The sequence below is a fragment of the Palaemon carinicauda genome, chromosome 27 (assembly GCF_036898095.1).
Source record: "Palaemon carinicauda isolate YSFRI2023 chromosome 27, ASM3689809v2, whole genome shotgun sequence".
Taxonomy (NCBI): Eukaryota; Metazoa; Arthropoda; class Malacostraca; order Decapoda; family Palaemonidae; genus Palaemon; species Palaemon carinicauda.
The window spans coordinates 6,615,682-6,625,681 of record NC_090751.1 but is presented as its reverse complement, the minus strand read 5'-3'; the positions used below and the strand labels follow the sequence as shown (position 1 = coordinate 6,625,681).

The following is a 10,000-nucleotide window of genomic DNA, read 5'->3' as shown; positions in this document are numbered from 1 at the left end:
TTAGTCGATATAGTATTTGTTGCGATTTGTGCGAGAGTTGGCGCTCATTACCTCAGACAGCTACGTTGGAAGGTTATGTTTTCGACCATGTTTGTGTTTGTTAGTTAGTTTGTTTGTTTGTTTGTTTGAGAACAACTTCCTGGCTACAATTTTGATCGTAGAGTAATGAAACTTGCAGGTATTAACTTATGTAAAAAGCTGGAAAAGATTAAATTTAGGAAGGCCAAGATCAAAGGTTAAGGTCACGGTAAAAAAATGTCAAATTCACGTAATCAACCATAAGTTTGGACATCATTCTCACAGACACTCCAAACTAGGTTCATATTTGAGTGTATGAAAATCCACACCATTTAATTCATATTAAGGTGAAGGTCAAAGTCGATCAAAAGGTTGAGAAATAAGCTGTTGTGACCTGATTGGTAATGTCTCTGCCTGCTGATCGCCAGTCGGGGGTTCGAGTCCCGCTCAGTCTCGTTAGTGCCATTAGTGTCTGCAACCTTACCATCCTTGTGAGCTAAGGTTGGGGGAGCCTATAGGTCTATCTGCTGAGTCATCAGCAGCCAGTGCCTGGAGAGGAGGCTTGAGCGCTGATCATATACTAGATGGTCAGTCTCTAGGGCATTGTCCTGCTTGCTATGGCAATGTCACTTTCCCTTGCCTCTGCCATTCATGAGCGACCTTTAAACCTTTAAACCTACAAAGTGTCCCTCTAGTTCCATATGGTACTGAAAATTCACCTTGCAAAGTTGTGTAAAAACAAAGTCGAGTACCTCTGAAACATTGTAACTTTTCTGAAAAATGTATCCTTGCTGATGCAAATTTATAAAATTTGCAAATATTAGTTGGAGATACACTTTATAGTTTCTGTCTGACATTATTTTCATGCATTAAAACCTTTAAGCTGTAAATGTAATTTTTTTTTTTCAATATTTCCTTTCTAATGCTCTTCATGACAGCAGCTGCTTCTATATTGTAGCAATGGGGTGCATGTAAAACGAAACTGGATTAGAGTTCTCTTGCTTGAGGGTACACTTGGGCACACTATTCTATCTTATTTCACTTCCTCATGTTTTGTTAAAGTTTTGATAGTTTATATAGGAGATATTTATTTTAATGTTATTACTTTTCTTAAAATATTTTATATTTCCTGGTTTCCTTTCCTCACTGGGCTGCTTTCCCTGTTGGAGCCCCTGGACTTATAGCATCCTGCTTTTCCAACTAGAGTTGTAGCTTATCAATTAATAATAATAATAATAATAATAATAATAATTGAAGAATACAGAGTTTCCTCTTTATTGTTTATTTCATTTCTTGTTCGTTAAAGGTATATGTTAACTTTTATAGCTAAGTATGTTTCTCCTTATTTCAGATGATTAGGTTTCCCAGAACTCAGTCTCTTTTAACATGTTAAACCTGATTTTCTTTATTTTTTAGAATTAAGATGGGTTTAATTGAACGCTCTCCAGTCTCCACCACACCCACGCCAGAGTGAAGTTGACAGCCCACTCACCCACACCCACTTCAGATTGTAGTTGATCGCTCTCCTCCACCCACGCCCGGGTGTACTTATATAAGATGGGAGGAACTGCCAATTCTGCTCAAGTAGGAATTGCTGATTAATAAACATAGGTAAGTGTTTGAGTAATGCTGAATAATATTGAGTCTTACAAGTACTGTAGAAAATAAACAAAGAAACGAATAAACACTACCTGGACCTCTAAAATTAGATATTAATGAAACAATCATCAACTGAGTTTTGTATAGGAAGAACATTGAAAATAACAATAATCAGTACGGACAATTTTCTAAGGTTTACATTCTACCTTGATATTAAATCCCTGACATTGAGAGTCCTTATGGTTCTACTAATAGACATTGAACAGAAAAATACTGTTGATAGCGCTTTAAAATAGTCCAGAAAGTATCTGTAATTCGTTATGAGACCGGTATTTATCCAACTTGCTCCAGCCAAGTGGAGGAATTGGAAAAATAATTTGATTTTCCTCAAGAGGTTAAATACCTGATAATGTATTGATTACTTCTGTCTAACGAGATTGCCCTTTCCCCAAAGAGATAATATTGCAATAACATTTTAAGACAGCCATTTTCAGAGTTTTTTTTTTCTAATATAATGACAAACGCTCTATAATTTTGCAATAATATCATGCAAATGTATTTCCATTCAGATGTAAATTAGAGAAACTGTGTAGTTACTTAAGATCACTTCATAACTTATACAAGGATTTTAAGTATGATTGGTCAGTGTAGTTACTTAGGATCATTTCATAACTTATATAATTATTTTAAGTAATCGATCAGTGTAGTTACTTAAGATCACTTCATAACTTATCCAAGGATTTTAAGTATGATCGATTAGTGTGGTTACCTAAGAACACTTCATATCTTTTACAAGGATTGTAAGTATGATCGATAAGTATAGTTACTTAAGATCACTTCATATCTTAAACAAGGATTTTTAAGTATGATCAATAAGTGTAGTTACTTAAGATCACTTCATATCTTTTACAAGGATTTTAAGTATGACCAACCAGTGTAGTTACCTTTGATCACTTCATATCTTATACAAAGATTTTAGATATGATTGATCAGTGTAGTTACTTAAGATCACTTCATAACTTATATAATTATTTTAAGTAATCACTAAGTGTAGTTACTTAAGATCACTTCATAACTTATCCAAGGATTTTAAGTATAATCAATTAGTGTAGTTACCTAAGAACACTTCATATCTTATACAAGGATTCCAAGTATGATCGATTAGTATAGTTACTTAATATCACTTCATAATTTATACAAGGATTTTAAGTATGATCGATCAGTGTAGTTACTTAAGATTACTTCATATCTTATACAAGGGTTCTAAGTATGATCGATCAGTGTAGTTACTTAAGATAATTTCTTAACTTATCCAAGGATTTTAAGTATGACCAACCAGTGTAGTTACCTTTGATCACTTCATATCTTATACAAGGATTTTAAGTAAGATTGACAGAAGTACATATATATATATTCCTATATATCATTGATATTATCAAAGATTCACATACATTTAGCTTCTTTCGACTCATTAGCAACAAGGAACAGTAACCAAAAAGAAAGGTCAGTACCTTAGAGATTCTAATTTCATTTTGTCTCTACTTGACTTTAGCAAGGCTCAGCGGCCAATGCAAAAAGTTTTTTCATTACAGAAAGTTCAGGAGTGAATTGCTTTAAAGAGAAAACGCACAGTTAATTCCTTCTCTCTCTCTCTCTCTCTCTCTCTCTCTCTCTCTCTCTCTCTCTCTCTCTCTCTCTCTCTAATAACAACATTATTTGGAGAGTTGTGACCGTTTTAGTACTATGTATTGGAGGCTTTCTGCGACATTGAACTTGATATATATATATATATATATATATATATATATATATATATATATATATATATATATATATATATATATATATATATATATATATATATACAGTATATATATATATATATATATATATATATATATATATATATATAGTATATATAATTATATATATGAATAAATAAATAAATAATTTATATATACACACATACATATACGTATATACATATATACCTCCATACATTTATACACATACATGTATGCTTGAATGCGAATGCATTTTAAATTGCAAAATTTCATGATAAAATAAATCAGACCACAAGTAAACGACGAGGCTGTGTATTGATATATTTTCATTTGATTTCAGTTCCAGCATTTTCATTTTTGACAATACATTATTCAAACTCGAGCTTTGTTGCAGTGCTTTTGCTCATAAGTATTACTGGGTAAGCCGGTTAGCTGCGAGAGGAAATGTTTTGCTCACATTTTCTATCTACTGTAGATTATTTACATTTATTTTTGTGGGATTTTATGAATTCTCCATTATTTTTTGCTAAAATAGCTAAAGATTTACGTATATACATGGAACTTCGGAAGGGCGAAATAAATGGCTGTTTGTGTTTTTGTGACCTGATCAGTAACGTCTCTACCTGATGTTTGCCAGACGGGGGTTCGAGTCCCGCTCAAACTCGTTAGTGCATTTAGTGTCTGCAATCTAACCATCCTTGGCTTTTTGGGTTGTTGTGGCCTGATTGGTAACGTCTCTGCCTGAGATTTGCCAGACGGTGGTTCGAGTCCCGCTCAAGCTCGTTAGTACATTTAGTGTCCGCAATCTAACCATCCTTGGCTGTTTGTGTTGTTGTGGCCTGATTGGTAACGTCTCTGCCTGGTATTTGCCAGACGGGGGTTCGAGTCCCGCTCAAACTCGTTAGTGCCTTTAGTGTTTGCAACTTAACCATCCTTGTGAGCTAAGGTTAGGGGGGTTGGGGGAGCCTATAGGTCTATGTGCTGAGTCATCCGCAGCCATTACCTGACCCTCCCTTGTCCTAGCTTGGGTGGAGAGGGGCCTTGGGCGCTGATCATATAATATATGGTCGATCTCTAGAGTATTGTCTTGCTTGCTAGGGCAATGTCACTATCCCTTGCCTTTGCCATTCATGAGCGGCCTTTAAACCATATAAAAAAAGGATTGTCATTATTTTATAAAACATTTTTGGAAAACAACATTTATTGCAACTGTTTTAGAAAAAGGAAAAAGAAAAAAAAATAGTTTTCAGACGACTTTTGTGGGATGCGGCTCTCCAATGTGTTTTCAAAATCTGTCTGCTTCCGTCAGTTTGGGGGGAATTTTACTGCCTCACCATGAGCTATAAAACTTGCCAATTGCCTGATGTCTTCGCTTTATTTCCGATACAGATGGCTGTACAACACTCGGTTCCATCATCTTTTTTTGTTGTTATGTTCTCATTTTTATTCGCATTCCAATATAACAAAAATATTTTGGAAATGTCAGAGTTTTCTTGGGTATTTGGTGCTTTGATTTATTGAGAAAAGGGTGTTTGCATGATTTCTTGTCTTGGTATTTCGTGTTCTTGTTTACTATATTATAAGTACTTCAATTTGATGAAAAAAAAAAAAAAACTTTATAAGTCTTGGTATTTTGTCTTGTTTACAATAGTATAAGTACTTCAATATGATAATAAAACTTCAATTAGTCTTGTTATTAGGTCTTTTTGTTTACAATATTATAAGTACTTTAATTTTATAATAAAACTTTAATATGTCTTATTATTTCGTCTTCTAGGTTACAATATTATAAGTACTTTAATTTGATAATAAAACTCTAATTTGTCTTGTTATTTCATCTTGTTTAAAACGGTATGAGTACCTCAATTTGATAATAAAACTTTGATTTTTCTTGTTATTTCTTCTTCTTGTTTAAAATATTATAAGTACTTCAATTTGATAATAAAACTTCAATTAGTCTTGTTATTTCGTCTTCTTGGTTACAAAATTATAAGTACTTTAATTTGATAAAACTCTAATTTGTCTTGTTACTTCATCTTGTTTAAAATAATATAAGTACTTCAATTTAATAATAAAAATTTAATTTGTCTTGTTATTTCGTGTTTTTGTTTACAATATTATAAGTACTTTAATTTGATAATAAAACTTCAATATGTCTTATTATTTCGTCTTCTAAGATACAATATTATAAGTACTTTAATTTGATAATAAAACTTTGATTTTTCTTGCTATTTCGTCTTCTTGGTTACAAAATTATAAGTAGTTTAATTTAATAAAACTCTAATTTGTCTTGTTATTTCATCTTGTTTAAAATAATATAAGTACTTCAATTTGATAATAAAACTTTGATTTTTCTTGTTATTTCGTCTTCTTGTTTACAGTATTATAAGTAGTTTAATTTGATTATAAAACTTTAATTCGTCGTGTTATTTCGTCTTCTTGTTTACATTATTGTAAGTACTTCAATTTGATGATAAAACTAATTTGTCTTGTTATTTCGTCTTCTTGTTTACAATATTACAAGTACTTCAATTTGATTATAAAACTTTAATTCGTGTTATTATTTCGCCTCCTTGTTTACATTATTGTAAGTACTTCAATTTGATGATAAAACTAATTTGTCTTGTTATTTCGTCTTCTTGTCTACAATATTACAAGTACTTCAATTTGATTATAAAACTTTAATTTGTAGCTGACACGTGTAAAATATTGCCTTAATTTGTAATCAAATATGGAGTAATATAGTCAGTAATTATGTGATCTCCTACTGATGCAGTAGAAAGATTATTTGCTTCATAGTTTCTTAAGATTAAACTAAATATATTAGCTTATCTGTTTTGGAAAATTATAATATCTTACTTAACCTTATTGCTTATGAAGGTGTAAACCTATCTTGCTTAACCTTAATGCTTATGAAGGTGTAAACCTATCTTACTTAACCTTAATGCTTATGAAGGTGTAAACCTATCTTATTTAACCTTAATGCTTATGAAGGTGTAAACCTATCTTACTTAACCGTAATGCTTATGAAGGTGTAAACCTATCTTACTTAACCTTAATGCTTATGAAGGTGTAAACCTATCTTACTTAACCTTAATGCTTATGAAGGTGTAAACCTATCTTACTTAACCTTAACGCTTATGAAGGTGTAAACCTATCTTACTTAACCTTAATGCTTATGAAGGTGTAAACCTATCTTACTTAACCTTAATGCTTATGAAGGTGTAAACATATCTTATTTAACCTTAATGCTTATGAAGGGGTAAACCTATCTTACTTAATCTTAATGCTTATGAAGGTGTAAACCTATCTTACTTAACCTTAATGCTTATGAAGGTGTTAATCTATCTTACTTAACCTTAATGCTTAGGAAGGTATAAACCTATCTTACTTAACCTTAATGCTTATGAAGGTGTAAACCTATCTTACTTCACCTTAATGCTTATGAAGGTGTAAACCTATCTTATTTAACCTTAATGCTTATTGGAAATTAAAAATATCTTACTTAACCTTAATGCTTATGAAGGTGTAAACCTATCTTACTTAACCTTAATGCTTATGAAGGTGTAAACCTATCTTATTTAACCTTAATGCTTATGAAGGTGTAAACCTATCTTACTTAACCTTAATGCTTATGAAGGTGTAAACCTAAATATTATCTTTATTAGGTATATGTATTATATTATGATACATGTAGTGATTATGGACCTCTCCTGATATCAAGACTTAAGACTAATATAGTTTGGGGTAATTAAGAAAAATGGCAGGTGTAGTAAAGATTACATAGGTGATAAGAGTGTCATGACAGAGATGGTGTGGACATGTGTTGAGGATGGATGGTGAGGAGGAATTGGGAGGAACCTATTTGTGGGAGAAGATCGAGAGAGAGGCAAGAGAATTAGATGACGAAATAAGATGAAGGATGCTATGGAAAGAAGAGGGTTGGTGGGAGAAGATGCCTTTGATATATGGCATTGGAGAGGGTACATCAGGCAACCGACCCCTTAATGTAGGGATAGCGATGGTAAAGAAGAAGAGTTAGGAATAATTTAGCAATAAAAACGAAAGCATAATGATATTTAAATTACTAGAAATGATTGATGTTTCTGACTTACAAACTAGTTATGAGACATCTAAATAAACTATTCAAATTATCTGCACTTCTCCAGAATGTTTTTTTTTTTTTTTTTTTTTTCGTTTTTAAAGGCAAAATAAATATGGGGATCTTAAAACGAAATTGTTTTGGGCCCAGTAAAACTTTTCTAATATAAGTTTCCAAAAGTTAGCAGAACCAGTTAAAGTTAGTTTTCATTCACCTAATGCGCGCACGGTAAATGTAAAAAGAAATTTTATAATCGTAATAGATTCGTTCAAAGGATGTCGACTCATATGATAATTATATTCCATATAGAGGGATTGGAAAAAATATATAACAATTGCTATAAGAATTATACTTATTTATGTATTTTTGAGAAATCTGGAAGGATATACATCATGGAACTGTACAATGAAGCTTGAAAGTTCTACGAAGAAAATTTCCAAATAATCTTTCATAGCAAATATTTATAAAGTTTACAATAAAATGTTAGGAGGGATATATAAAGGATGGTAAAAGACGTATCTGTTTCGATTGATTATTTGCCTTTTAATACAGTTGACCATATCATAGAAATTGCCTTAAAAGCAAAATAACAACAGGGTCTGAATGATTGAAAATAAAACCGAATGACCTTTGGGTAAAAAAAAACAAAAAAAAACTGACCTTTGGGTCAAGATCTAAGAATGGTATGTACAGCAAAGTTAAATGTTCTTTGCACAACAGTGAAATAGAATATAATTGAATTCATGTAGATATCCATTAATGGGTTTCAAATGTCGCTTGTGAATGGCAGAGGCATGGGACAGTGATAAATCCCTAGCAGGACAATTCCTCAGAGACTTACCATATATATATATATATATATATATATATATATATATATATATATATATATATATATATATCTATATTTATATATATATTTCTATATATATATATACATATATATATGTATATATATATATATATATATATATATATATATATATATATATATATATACATATATATATATATATATACTGTATATACATATATATATATATATATATATACATATATATATATACATATATATATACAAATATATATATATATATATATATATATATATATATATATATATATATATATATATGATCAGCGCCCATGCCCTCTACCCACCCTAGCTAGGATCAAGAAGGTCCAGGCAATGGCGGCTAATGTCTAAACAGGTAGACCTCTAGGCTCCCCCAAACCTCCTATCCATTGCACACAAGGATGGGTAGGTACCCTTTATGTCTAAAATAAGGTACCCCTTATATCTAAAATCTATTAAACTATATGAATATTCACAAAAATATCTAATATTTACACCAGCCAAGTTTAAGTATCTCTACTTATGAGGCCCTTTTCCACAACCACAAGCGAAACTAATATAATCTGCATCGCAGCTCTGATGAACCAAGTCATTCCGAGCTCTATTTTTACAGTCAAAAACACCATTATCGTTTCCCCCGGGATTACAGTGACCCGACCTGAAGATACAATGAGATTGATCACCCAGGGTACGATTTATGCAAATGCCTTAAGCTCTCCCGATCACCTTTTATCTTCGAATATCCTCCACGACTCGACCGGGGAGGCCCCCCTTTCGGTGCGCTGTTTTCTGGTCGCGAATTTCCTAATTCCCTGACGTGTTACAGACGAGTCCTTTTTGATTATTGTCAAATTAGCACATGGTTCGTCACTTACGCTGAGCGTAATTATTATTATTATCATTATTATTATTATTATTATTATCATTATTATTATTATTATTATTATCATTATTATTGTTGTTGTTGTTGTTGTTATTATTATTACTAGCTAATCTACAATCCTAGTTGGAAAAGCAAGGTGCCATAATCCCAAGGGCTCCAACAGAAAAAATAGCCCAGTCAGAAAAGGAAATAAGGAAATAAATAAAATATATAAGAAGTAATGAACAAATAAAATAAAATCTTTCGAAAAACATTAACAACATTTAAACAGATATTTCACATATAAACTATAAAAAGACTTATATCAGCCTGTTCAACATAAAAACATTTGCTGCTAGTTTTAATTATCTTTTAATCTTATATTACTATTGTTGTTTGTTTCCATAAATCGGAGGTTATTTACTAAAGCAATTCAGTACCAATATTTCAGTGATAATTATATTCAACTTGCAATGTATTATGGCTTTAGTTGTTCTTTGATTAGTTAATTTAATAGTTACCGTTGAAACAGCATACTTGAAGTAAATGCCACTTTAACTTATATATGTGAACCTAGTCAAGTATTGATGTTGAACAGTATATATTCAGTGCCTTTCATATTTTCATTATAAAATACCTCAAGATGCCTTAAATAAAATATGCAGGTAATACACCTATAAAAGTTCTCTGCATGTCATAAAATGTTTGCTTCATAAGAATATTGAAAAATATTATTATTATTATTATTATTATTATTATTATTATTATTATTATTATTA

General features: G+C 31.1%; 1 long non-coding RNA gene across 1 annotated transcript in view; it reads left to right on the top strand.

The window, feature by feature from the left end:
• LOC137621088 (uncharacterized) overlaps positions 1–10,000 on the top strand; it is a 31,269-nt gene that overhangs the window by 18,672 nt on the left and 2,597 nt on the right. Inside the window, exon 2 of the long non-coding RNA XR_011040112.1 lies at positions 1,435–1,629. This is a non-coding gene — a long non-coding RNA (uncharacterized lncRNA). The remainder of the gene's footprint in view (positions 1–1,434; positions 1,630–10,000) is intronic.